Here is a 14,078-nt window from a genome sequence, read left to right as displayed (position 1 = left end):
AAAAATGTGAAACTCGAGTTTATATCTTGCAATTCTGACTTTTTTCTCATAATTGTGAGATAGCAAGTTATAATGTTGGAATTGCAAGATAAAATTGCAATTCCTTGGAAAAAAAATTGTATTAGGACATATAAAGTCGCTTTTTTACTCTTTTATTCCTTGCGGCTTCCATAACTTCCTCTTTCACAAACCTTAAATAAGCTTTCATGATGTTAAAGCCTATAATAGACATTAATCAGGGTAGTGCCTTATTATTTTCTGACAGGAATGAAAACGAAGACCTATAAGACTTTCAATAGAAACCATTTAGATAGTTACATGTGATCTAGGACCTTTCTATACAGCATGCTGTAAGTCTAGAGTAAAATCCAGGATGGCGTCTAACCTGACTAAGGTCTATAGTTCACTCTAAAATGAATTTCTTTATATATTTTATTATCTAATGCACCTTTAAAGAGTTAAAGTGTTCAGACTCTTTTTAGGCCCCACCGCGGGTCGGTTAGCCACACTCTCTTCAGTCCGGCTGACTGGAGTGTGAGAGACCCTGTCCGGTCATGTGTTTGATTAAAAGAGGATCTTTATGAGGTGTTTACCCACCTCCAAGCGAACCCAAGCCATGCTTATCAGTCCACAACCATCCACCCACCCCTCAGGAAAGAAGAAAGAGAGAGAGGGAGAGCAAAGAGAATAAAAGAAGCCCTCATTACACTCATCCACCCCCTCCACCCTCCCCTGCCCTCCAGAGAACTATCCCTTTTCTGCACTGTTTTGATGTGTAAATGAGCGCATTGAAAACCTGCTGGCCTAAAAGAGAAGCTTTCCATGAAAATGCGCCAGTCGCTTCGCAGAGGGGTTCACACATAGCGAGTCTGCCTCGCTCAGCACTGATGCTCCTCTTTTACTAATATGAACGTATACAAACAAGTATGAGTACATTCATGTAAACGAAACATTGGAATGTAGGAAAATCGCTATACTCAACTCATGCATAAGCAGACTGGATATAAACATTAAGGTCAACATGAAACTTTCTTCATGCACAATCCAGGTCTTATTGTAAACAATTCATCAGTGCTACTCCCCGCAAAAAAATATTGTTCCTAAAATACAATGTCTGTTCGTATTGAAACATTTATGGGTTGTACAGTGATATGTCTCTTGTTGTAACTTGCCTATAGGTTGGAGCTAAACTAGCAAGCGTGTGTGACACTTATGATGTTAAAATTAATTTATTTACGACATAGCAATGGAGTTATATGTTGGTAAGCATTCGATCTCAAATATATTTTAACACCTATTTCAGTCCAGAACTGTTTCTTTTTTATTGCACACACATAGCTGCAGGCATATACAGCATCAGCGAGTGTGTAGCGTTCAGGTTTTCTTTACAATGTGATTAGCTGTCACCTCACCTGCTGCTACTGATGGTTTACTTACTGATAGTTCACCCAGAATTTAGAAATGACAGATTTATCATCATACACACCCTCATGACAAACTTGTTTGACTGATTTTCTTCTGCAGAACATAAAAGAAGATATTTTAAAGAATGCTGGTAACCAAACCAGCTGGAGAACAATGAAAGAACATTTCTGGGACATTTCTTAAAATATATTTTATTGCATAAAAACTGACCCTATTTAAAAATTTTTTAAATATTGTGCACGATTCATCAGTGCAAATTCTAACAAGTACACAAAAATGTTTGTCTTCAAAATCTTTTATCCATTTAGTAGGCTATCTTTCTCCGTTTCTGAAATAAATGTTCTTTTCGGCTGATGCCACAGATATTTTTATTTTTCGATCCCTCAACTCACTGCAAAAATAAATAAATTTTCTTACTCTGTATTTTTGTCTTGTTTTCCAGTACAAATATAAACATTCTTAAATCAGGATGCATTTACTTGAGAAGCAAAATGACTAAAGATATTAAGTATTGTTTTCTGAAGATGCTTAAAACAAACAAAAAAATGTGTCTGTGGGGTCAGAAAAATAATCTTGTTTTACATTTGAAATGTATTTTTCTGACTCGATTGGCATATTCATTTGTTTTCTCTTGTTTTAAGCATGATCTTAGATCATGCTTAAAGAGTACTGAATCTCCTGATCAAAACACATGCGAAGAAGATGCAGAAACAAGCGATCTTATGTCTATAAAATAACGCGATAATGATTACTGCATTACAGTGTTAACCATGTCACTTCCTGTTGCCAGTAGGTGGCGCTATGACTGTAACTGAATATCGCCATGTAGAAGTGTTCAGGGCAGGACTCTTATCAAACAAGTGAAGTTTGGGGCAGATTGGACATTGTATGCTTAAGTTACAACTTCCTTTAGCATTTCTAGCATGCTTTTAGCTAAGTGTTGTTAGCATGTTAGCATGTTTCTAGCATGTTACATATTAAGTTTGGGGTAGATTGGACATTGCATACCTGAGTTACAGCAAATTCCTGTTTAATTGCAGTAATAGCATGCTTTAGCACTAATAGCACTGACTTTAACACGTGCACAAACTGAATAGAATGAATAGAAACACACATTGCATTGCAGGTTTTGTGTATCATCGCCAGTGCTTTCACACACACACACACATGCACATATACAGTACATAGAAGAAACCACAACGTACACTCAAACAAAACATAACCTTCTGCCAAAGGAACAGCCAAAGTTCAGGTTTAAAAAAGGGGGTCTCCTTACGATGAAGAAAATATGCACGAAATATCCAAAAAAATATTTTTTAAACAAGCATTGAGATCCTCAGAATAACATGAAGTCTACCCAGATTCCAAAATACTAAAACAGTGCAGACTTTGTCAGAGTTTATGTTAACGAAAGACCCCCAAATATGTTTAAAAAAAAAAAAACACATAAGAAACTTTGAATTGAATTTTTACAGACCATAACCCATCGACCTCATTGGTTCTGTCTTTGTGCTTGTTCAAGTGTTCAGTGCTTCTGTTTTTTTAATGGCCACAGCTTGATTTCACTGCATTCTGTATTAGCACGGGCACACTTGGATTTGACCCCATGCACTCCAAAATTCACCAAAGGCCCAAGCCAGAACACAATTCATAATGAAACAAGTTACGTTCTCAACTAATTGCCACAAGGGGCACTATTGTGGAAACTTTCTCTGTCTTATGCCCACTCTAAACTGCTTGTTCTATGTAGGGTCAGAGGGATGCTGTTGTCTTGGGCTAAAGGCAACCTATGGGCAATTTAGTCTCACCAATTCACCTGACCGCATGTCTTTGGGTTCTGGGGGACACCGGAGCACCCACAATTCATATTCCAAAGAAATAACTTATCAAAATGAAATAACTTGCTGTTTCTCTTAAATGACTTTCCTTTTGATCTTACATCATCAATTCATTTTATTCAGTCATGTAACTGGCACAGAGACCTGGAGGGCACTTTTTTTTTCTACAGGTGATTTGTGGATTTTATGGTTGTTTCAGTTTTGTACTTAAGTGCCATGATTATGTTTATATACAGGATTGCCATTTTTACACAACACCAATAATTGCAAATAAGAGAAATATACAATATAACAATATCAAACATTATGATTGTGTGATGGCAATTGCATATTGGGTTCTGGTGTGGCTCAGTTTTGGGGTTTCTGGTAGATATGGTTTACTTAGAGGATTAGTTCACCTCAAAATGAAAATTTCCTGATAATTTACTCACCCCAGTGCCATCCAAGATGTTCATGTCTTTCTTTCTTCAGGGGAAAAGAAATGGATGTTTCAGGATGTTGGAAACGTCACGATTTTTTAAATTTTATTTTTATAATAATAATAATAATAATAAATTAAAATAAAGATGTCAGACGATTTTGAAGTTGGAGGAGAAAACGGGAGAAAACGAGATGGAGTTTTTCGCCCTTCCCTGCCTTTTTGAACCGGAGTACACAGACAAATAACTTAGATAGATGACGTGACGCGTGACGTTTCCAACGTGATGGCGTAATCCCTGGCGCGTCGCAGACCAGCACAAGACGAACAATTGTGGTAAAAAAGTATATAAATGTTACTTTTTTTTTAGAAAATGACCGATCGTTTCGCTAGATAAGACCCTATTCCTCAGCTGGGATCGTGCAGAGCCCTTTGAAGCACTTCATAGCCCTTTGAAACTGCATTGATTTGGACTTCAACATGTTGGTTTCAATTGAAGTCCATTGTGTGGAGAAAAACCCTGAAATGTTTTCCTCAAAAAACTTAATTTCTTTTCCACTGAAGAAAGAAAGACATGAACATCTTGGATGGCATTGGGGTGAGTGAATTATCAGGAAATTTTCATTTTGAGGTGAACTAATCCTTTAAGGCCGTGAATCCATACCAATATTAAAACTTGTTCTGGAACAGTTCAGGGCCGGTTGAAGATTTTAAATTGGCTGAGATTTTTGGCACATATATGTGGCCATTGTCTTTAATCCAGATCTGGGCCCCCCGATCAACATAATTCATTGGTGTATGTGGCGTGGGCCGAGCAAAAACTGGTTGTGTGGACCGGAAATGGGCCAGAGAATATGTGGGTAAAAACAGTCAAAGATTTTAAAAGTGCCTTAGGCCCGGTTTCACAGACAGGGCTTAGATTAAGCTAGGAGTAGGCCTTAGTTAAATTAGGACATTTATAGCTTTTATAATTGTTCCTATAAAAAACATTATTGGTGTGCATCCTGAGACAAAACAATGGCACTGACATATTTTAAGATTTGTCAGTATAATTTACTTTCAGTAAAAATAGGTCGAACATGCATTTTAGTCTGAAACCGTGGGTTAATCTACTAAAACAGTGATATTAAAAGATCAAGCTCAGTGCAATGTGCTAAATGGTTAAGAGTTTTTTTATAATGGTTTCCTGGAAAAACGCTTTATGAAAAACTGCATTGCGTTTATATTCGGTTACATTCATTTCTGCTTGTCTGTACCTAGTATGCCTCATCAATAAGGTGTATACTGAACTTGGTCTTTTAATTTCACTGTCTTACTACATTGGTGGACAGCCTTGTTTTGCCCTCCAGGTGGCCATTCCAATAAGGGTGTGACGTCAAACTATGAATTCTTCTTATTTTTTTCAACACCTCCTCTCCAATCATACTTTTCCATTCTGTTAACGGCCACTTTTTTACAATTGAATCTGTTCGCAATGGATAAAATCAAGTCCCCATAGCCTTTCTCCTTTAATATCTTGTTTCATTCATATTACAGAAGAAAAAGTTGTGAAAGGTTTAGCATTAACTGATCTGCTGACATGTTTATAGCTACTGAACTGAATAAAACTTCTGATTTAATGGTGCAGACATTTTAGGAAACTCTATCGCCCCCTTGAGTATTGAGGTTTCTTACCTCCACAGTAACTGAGGAATGTGTTAAGAATGTAAAAAAAGGGGGAACTTGCTATGCATTCGCATCTGTAATTGCATAGGCATTGAGCATATTTTTTGCCTTACAGTCCATGATACTAAATAGTTTGTGTCATTCAAAGGAAGGAATAGAAGAAAATATGAAAGCTAATGGGTCATGATTTCCATCATCTCCAGACATGCGAAACCCACTAAATCAGAGATTTAGGTCTTAAAAAATCAGCCTTTCCCCTTCTTAGTCACTGTGAAAAATGGTATTTAACAGAACATAAAGCTTTGCGCAAATTTCCAGTCTGTTTCATCATGCCGCAGAAGAGATGCCAGTGGTTGTCAAGAGATTTGTAGCATACTCAAGTACTCATCTTCACGTCTTCCCTTCTCCTAGTCCCTGAAAAGAACGCTTGTTCTATTTTAGTATTTAACAGCCAGCTTCATTTTAATATCAGTATGAGATATTGTTTGTCGACTTCTCCACATTTTACATGTTGCCCTCAGGAGTACAGAGTCAGTAGTGACTGTGTTCGATTGATCCGAGGTAACTTTTTCCTCCTCCTCTCTTCAAAGTGACGTGAGCACATAGTGATGGCAAGTGTTTGTCGGGGTGACATAGTGACGGGCGCTTGTCGAGGCCTTTCATCGGAGGTTGTCACAAAGTGTGATCACAGGCGCTGTGTTATCTAGGTCAGGCGTTTAGACACGGAGGGCACTTCCATTTTGATTCTAGTTGCTAGGCAGCACCCTTCTCTAATCTCCAGTACCAAAGTCTCTCCAGAGAGAGCAAGAGAGAGGGATCAACAAAAGAAAGAAGGAGTGACGGGAAAAACAACAACAAAGGGCTGTAAACGGTTTCATCGTCTGGTTTTAGAAAAAGAGCTGGGTGGCAAGGGGGGTCAGCAGTGTGAAAGTGCAAAGAAAAGACACCCATGCATCTTTGGGTACCTCCTTGACTTACAATCAATCTCGCTCAAAAACACACAAACAAAAAGCCCCGATATACTTCAAGCGAAATCGAAGAACAAACTGGTGTGACATCATTTCGAAGAAAATCAGGCCAAAACACATTTGGAGTTCATTTCGGGAGTTCAAAACATCTCTCCAAAGTGAATTTTCTGGAAAAGTTCGCTCCAATAAGGGTGTGACGTCAAACTATGAATTCTTCTAATTTTGTCAACAACTCCTCTCCAATCATATTTTTCCATTCTGTTAACGGCCACTTTTTTTAAATTGAATCTGTTCGCAATGGATAAAATCAAGTCCCCATAGCCTTTCTCCTTTAATATCTTGTTTCATTCATATTACAGAAGAAAAAGTTGTGAAAGGTTTAGCATTAACTGGTTTATAGCGCTATAAAAGCGCTATATAAATGTAATGAATTAATATTATTAAATATACATGGTGTTATTGGAAAGTGGAAAAGTTTAGGAACAGCAGCAACTCAGCTACGATTCCCACGAAGTGGAAGACCACACAAAGTCAAAAAGTCGGGGTCGCCGAGTGAGTAAGAGTCAACAACGCTCTGCTGATTCCATAGCTGAAGAGTTCCAAACTTCCACTGGCATTAACATCAGGACAAAAACTGTGCGGCGGGAACTTCACGGAATGGGTAACCATGGCTGACCAGCTGCATGCAATACCAAGTGTTGGATGGAGTGGTGTAAAGCATGCCGCCACTGGACTGTGGAAATGTGTTCTGTAGAATTCCGAATCACACTTCTCTGTTTGGCAGTGTGATGGGCGAGTTTAGGTTTGGTGGATGCCAGGAGAACATTGACTGCATTGTGCCAACTGTAAAGTTTGGTGGAGAAGGAATAATTGTATGGGGCTATTTTTCAGGGGTTGGGCTAGGCCCCTTACTTCATTGAAGGGAAATCTTAATGCTATGCTTCAAACTTTGTGGAAACAGTTTGGAGAAGGCCCTTTTCTAATCCAGCATGACTGTCCACCAGTGCACAAAACAAGGTCCATAAAGACGTGTGGTGAGCAAGACGAGTGCTTGTGGCGGTGGCGTGACTACTGATGAGCGACACCTGCGCGACGCACCGGTCTCGTATCTCTCACGGAGGAGCGGAAGCAAGAAGGAGGAGCGACGACAGTGAAGATCGAGATAGGACCAGGCCTGGACTATTTTATTTGCTGTTTTGTTTAATTATATGTGCCTTTATATAATCTGCCTTTACTTTCATTTTGTATTTGTTTATTTATTTGTTATTAAAGTATTTGAATGTTTGCTGGTTCCCACCTCCTTCTTCCCATAACAATGAACTTTGCTACAACATTTTTTAATGAGTTTGGTGTGGAAGAACTTGACTGACCTTCACAGAGCCCTGACTTTAACCCCATCGGACACCTTTGGGATGAACTGGAACGGAGAGTAGGGCAGAGTAGAACTTAGGGCAGTTGTGGCCTAATGGTTAGAGAATCAGACTGGTAATCCAAAGGTTGTGGGTTCGATTCTCAATACTGGCAAGAAATGACTGAAATGCCCTTGAGAAAGGCACCTAACCCCCAATCGCTCCCTAGGCACCGCAGCAAAAGGCTGCTGCTCCGTGTGTGTGTGTGTCCACGGTTTGCAGTGTGTGTGTTCACTACTTACTTAAATGCGTGAGTATGTTACCATACTTGGCCTTTACATGTCACTTAAGATGTGATTGCGAGCCAGGCGTTCTCATCCAACATCAATGACCTCACAAATGCTCTATTGGATGATTGGGCAAAAATTCCCACAGAAACATTCTCAAATTTTGTGGAAAGCCTTCCCAGAAGAGTGGAAGCTATTATAGCTGCAAAGGGGGGACTAACTCCCATAGCGCATTTGCATAGAAAAACAATGGAAAAGTAAGAAAGGAAAGTAGAAAGGAAAAGCGCGTTCTGTGTGAACAGCCCCTAATGCCGATGAATACTTCAATCAAGTATTCAATCAATTCAATCTATATTTAGTTTTAGACGTTTGTGTTTAGTTTGACGTTTAGTTTCACCGACGTGTGTCTGAACATGCATAAGAGTCAAATAAGTTCTGAGACATGTTGGTCCTCAACCAATGTAGTCACTCCATGCGAGATCGGCTTTTGAAATTAATTTCTCAAAGTCATAAAAACCTATTCGACAACATATAAATAATAAATAATCTTTAAAATAACTAACCCTAACCCTAACCATGCTGCAGCACCCCTAGTTCCCGCGGCCATGCTAACTCCATATTAATGTATGTCTATGTATTTAGAATGTGATGTTACAGTTGGTGTAATGGTCAGGTGTCCCAAAACTTTAGTCCATAAATAAAAGTCATTAATATATTCTAAATAGGCTCTTTTCTCTGACCCCAGTTAATGAGTTTGAAAGACTCATCCTGTCTCACCTAAAAACAATAACCAACCCATATGCAGTTTGTATAATGGACATATTAAATGAAATACGTTGCCTCACAACAAGAATATTCTCATTATATGTAATATCTATAAATAATACTAAATGGTCACTGTGATTTTGCCAAGTAAGACATGTTCCTGGATCAACATATTTTGTTGATCTTGGAACAATATTCCTGTGCGAAAATTTTGTCCTAACACTATCCCTACCCCTAAACTTAAGCCTATAACTTCTCCCTAAAATCAGAGGGAAATGATCGGTGATTAACACTGATGTAGAAGCACCTAACCCTGGTTGTAATCCTAAACTTGTCATAAACTGTATACTTGTCTCTCAAATCTGAATGGTTGATTGGAATGTTATTCCAGGATCAAAAAATTGAGCAATGAATGACATAAAACTATTATTAACAGAGATGCTGAAAGTGTTAAATGGCAATGTGAGCTTGTGACTGCATCATGATGGTTTGATGCTCACCCTTCAGGGGCTCATTCTGAGAGAAAACCAGCCAGATCCTCACTCCTCTACATCTCTCTCTCTCTCTCTCTCTCTCTCTCTCTCTCTCTCTCTCTCTCTCTCTCTCTCTCTCTCTCTCTCTCTCTCTCTCTCTCTCTCTCTCTCTCTCTCTCTCTCTCTGTCTCTCTCTCTCTCTCTCTCTCTCTCTCTCTCTCTCTCTCTCTCTCTCCCACTGTCTCTAGAGATATAAGAAATATTCTGTATATGTAGGCCTATGTGAGAAAAGCAAGGCAAAAAGCCATGGAGTGCAATGTGCTTGATGATGATACTTTAATCTTTTTTTCTCTTTCATGAAAATTTAGTTCAAAGCAGACTATTTTAAAACCATGAAGTGGAGATCAACAAAAAAAACTGTATTCAGAAGATGGAAGAACTGAATTCACTTCAAACAAACACAATTGCACCATTGTGCCTGCTTATTATACAGATACAAGAATCTCAATAATTTGGTCTTTCAATTTGATGAGAAATATTTGTTCATACTGAGAATCGATCCCTGACTTTTGATTGCAGACTTTGGTATCTTGGCAAATCAGTTTGAGACATTATTGAGATCTCTTCAAAAAGGAGACCTATACTGGTTTAATTTAAAAAAGTAACCCGGTTGCCTTAAAAATGTTTGTTTATTGAAACTAAAAAATTGTATTAATACAAAGAAGAAGATTGCTTTAATCAACAGAAACTCTAAACATGTTTACTGAACCACGTTATCAAAGTTGATTTGACAAACGAAAAAAGTAAAAAAGTACAGTGCAGGAGAAACATCTGAGAACCAGAAGACTTTTCCATTTGCATCTCATGGTTGTCTTATATAATCACCAATTTACATACTATTAAGATGATTGTCTCATGATTTTGTAACTTAGCTATATCTGTGGTGAGTTCTCTGCATCAGGGAGAGCTGACTCAAGAAGAGGCGACCTTTAGCCAAGACATCTCATCCTCATCATCAGAGAGAGCCGTGCTGATTGAACTCCAGTCCTCCTCGCATTTGATCTACACATCTCCTCCCCTTCAAAGCATGCACTCTTTTAATCCACTTACTTTTATTTTCTAGTGTTACCTTCCTCGTCAAGGTCAGGCTTATCCATGTCTGAAGCACTTATGAGCACAAAGCTTCAAAATATTGTGAAGAAATTTTGGTCATAGAATAATCTAAAAGAAAGTTTTTGTATTTCAATGACATAAGAATTTCCATTATTAAGGTACAAATAAGGGCCTATAAGTGTCAGGACAGTGTGGCTTTCCAACACACATAATGCAGGAGATACAAGGATTGAAGTCTTATGCCGCGTTCCAGGCAACCTGTAACCCGTGTTTTTCCAACCTTATACCCGTGAAAGTGCACTGGAACGGCAGTCAAACCCGTGACTTCCCACCCGTGAACTCGTACTAGATCGATGTACTCCCAGTTACGAGTTCTGACGTCACATAGCCCGCAAAACCATACAAAACAACAATGGCAGCCCCTACGGATGCAGTGTTTCTGCAGGCGGTACACAGTGAGAATACACTTTAGGACAATATAACGTTGCAGTCAAATTCATAATAATATAATAATAATGATAATAATACACACAAGATTATGTATTACAATGTTATGTGTCTGAAACAATAAGTATGTATATACACACACGATTATGTATTACAATGTTATGTGTCTGAAAAAATAAGTATGTATATTGCGCTCAGGTAGTTTGGCGTGACTGGCCTGGAATGCTACAAAGTCGTGAGTCGTGGTTTGAAGTCGTGATTTACGTGCTCAAAAACCTGCCTGGAACGCAGCATTAAATACACACAGGGATAATCAGCGGAACCAGAAACAGGTGTGTAGCTCAATCAGAAACTATGGAGACAAACTAGTCACAAAAACTCAGGAACATGACCCTGACAAGAAGACGATACAAAATCTTTTTTTTTTTTTTTCTTAGCAACTAGGGTCATTGGAAGAACGTACCTGTACCAAAATTATATTTGCAAGTTTGTGACACTTTCAAAGGCAGGTCTAAAAGCGTTTATCCGAAACAGTTGAGTGTGAATCTGCCAACGTTTATTATATTGGTTGTTGTCCATATCTGGGCAGTTCATAAATGAAATGTCAAGGAGGTGTGAAGCTGAAGTTTAAAGTCGCAATGAAATGAAAACTCATACAATCTATTTTCAAGTTGCATGTTATAAATATTATTGTGCATAATTCATCTGTGCATGTTTCATTAAAACAAAATATTTGACCTCATAATTGTCACATACTGACTTGACTTGGTAATCCAGATGTAAGAGACTTGACACAGATAAACGAGAAAATCACATTTAATAAACACAAGGAACCATCACAAGAAACACCAGCATGAAACTTTAACAGAAGAGAAAGAACAGACGAAGTTTGAGGGTTTAAATACACAAGATGAAGGTGAGACCCTAATCAATGGAACAATGAATAACTATGTCAACTAAGGAAACAGGAACTAAACACACAGGAACTCAACACAGGTAAAACAAGACAAAAGAATATAAGAGTCAGTGAAAACGTGAAAGTATTATTTAATAAAAATGTCATAACTGGCTCTTCTGGTGAAAATGACTTGTCTCTGGTGACGTATGCAGGACTTCACCAATCATTTAGTCCACTTAAACTCTACCCAATTAAGCTTGCGTTCATTAAGCCTCCGATTTTGAATGCCACGCCCACATCTCAACATACAATCAATAATCAATGTATAGAACCAAGTCCCCGCACTACTTTTTTTAGATGAACCATTACACTCGGATATACAACACAACACAGCATAAAGTGGGTTTTACAAATATTGAACCAATAAAAAGCATTTAAAAGAGGTTGTGACTGAACCATTGGCTCCTCAAACTGTCAGTCAAACCTCATAACTCCACCCCGCCTCCTTTTAGAATTTACCGCACCCGCGCACAGTTTGGAGAGATCTCTGCTTGTTTGCAATGCAATGGAAAATAAAGAACTGATGTTTGCTTGAGTACAGCGTTTTATTTACTCAAGAAACACTGTCCATAAAGGCTAACGTTTTTTTGTATTTGAAGAGCGGAGAATAGTCGTAGTCTTTGCCGTCTAGTCTATAAGCAAATATAACCTAGTGTTTTAAATATCTTGCGTAGCGCTTCATCTTTTGTATCATGAGATTTTGATCATGAGATTTTAACAACAAGAAAACTGAGCGCCCATATTAAACTTTGTAACCTGTACGTTGATGAAAACGTAATGCGATGCACATACTGCCTCAGATTGCAGTGACAGAGAAACTGTATCTGTCATTTGCTGGTCAAAAACCTTGTAACTCAATTTGAGCTTGATTTTCATAAAATGTCATTTTATAATGACACCTGCAAGTGTCTGACCATAGCTATATACACTCACCGGCCACTTTATTAGGTACCCCATGCTAGTAACGGGTTGGACCCCCTTTTGCCTTTAGAACTGCCTCAATTCTTCGTGGCATAGATTCAACAAGGTGCTGGAAGCATTCCTCAGGGAGTTTGGTCCATATTGACATGATGGCATCACACAGTTGCCGCAGATTTGTCGGCTGCACATCCATGATGCGAATCTCCCGTTCCACCACATCCCAAAGATGCTCTATTGGTTTGAGATCTGGTGACTGTGGAGGCCATTTTAGTACAGTGAACTCATTGTCATGTTCAAGAAACCAATTTGAAATGATTAGAGCTTTGTGACATGGTGGAAGTAGCCATCAGAGGATGGGTACATGGTGGCCATAAAGGGATGGACATGGTCAGAAACAATGCTCAGGTAGGCCGTGGCATTTAAACGATGCCCAATTGGCACTAAGGGGCCTAAAGTGTGCCAGGAAAACATCCCCCACACCATTACACCACCACCACCAGCCTGCACAGTGGTAACAAGGCATGATGGTTCCATGTTCTCATTCTGTTTACGCCAAATTCTGACTCTAACATCTGAATGTCTCAACAGAAATCGAGACTCATCAGACCAGGCAACATTTTTCCAGTCTTCAACTGTTCAATTTTGGTGAGCTCTTGCAAATTGTAGCCTCTTTTTCCTATTTGTAGTGGAGATGAGTGGTACCCGGTGGAGTCTTCTGCTGTTGTAGCCCATCCGCCTCAAGGTTGTGCGTGTTGTGGCTTCACAAATGCTTTGCTGCATACATCGGTTGTAACGAGTGGTTATTTCAGTCACTGTTGCCCTTCTATCAGCTCGAACCAGTCTGGCCATTCTCCTCTGACCTCTGGCATCAACAAGGCATTTCCGCCCACAGAACTGCCGCTCACTGGATGTTTTTTCTTTTTCGGACCATTCTCTGTAAACCCTAGAGATGGTTGTGCGTGAAAATCCCAGTAGATTAGCAGTTTCTGAAATACTCAGACCAGCCCTTCTGGCACCAACAATCATGCCACGTTCAAAGTCACTCAAATCAACTTTCTTCCCCATACTGATGCTCGGTTTGAACTGCAGGAGATTGTCTTGACCATGTCTACATGCCTAAATGCACTGAGTTGCCGCCATGTGATTGGCTGCTTAGAAATTAAGTGTTAACGAGCAGTTGGACAGGTGTACCTAATAAAGTGGCCGGTGAGTGTAAAGCGACAATACCAACTTCGACGACAGTATTTAATTAAATACGAGGTTTCCGCCCGACATCGATATGTAAATTTGTTGTTTTATCATCACCAACAACATCATACTTATTGTGTTCATACTTAAGCTTTCACATTAAATGTGAGTACTACTTTTAATATAGATTTATAGTAGTTGGGGGCCTTAAGCACATTTTCGTGCAAAATCATCTAAAAGCGCCAAATTTGGCACAAAATGAT

The sequence above is a fragment of the Rhinichthys klamathensis genome, unplaced genomic scaffold, assembly GCF_029890125.1.
Source record: "Rhinichthys klamathensis goyatoka isolate OS25496 unplaced genomic scaffold, OSU_Roscu_1.1 h1tg000561l_1, whole genome shotgun sequence".
Lineage (NCBI taxonomy): Eukaryota > Metazoa > Chordata > Actinopteri > Cypriniformes > Leuciscidae > Rhinichthys > Rhinichthys klamathensis.
The sequence above is the reverse complement of the archived record's forward strand: the minus strand, read 5'-3'. Positions refer to the sequence as shown.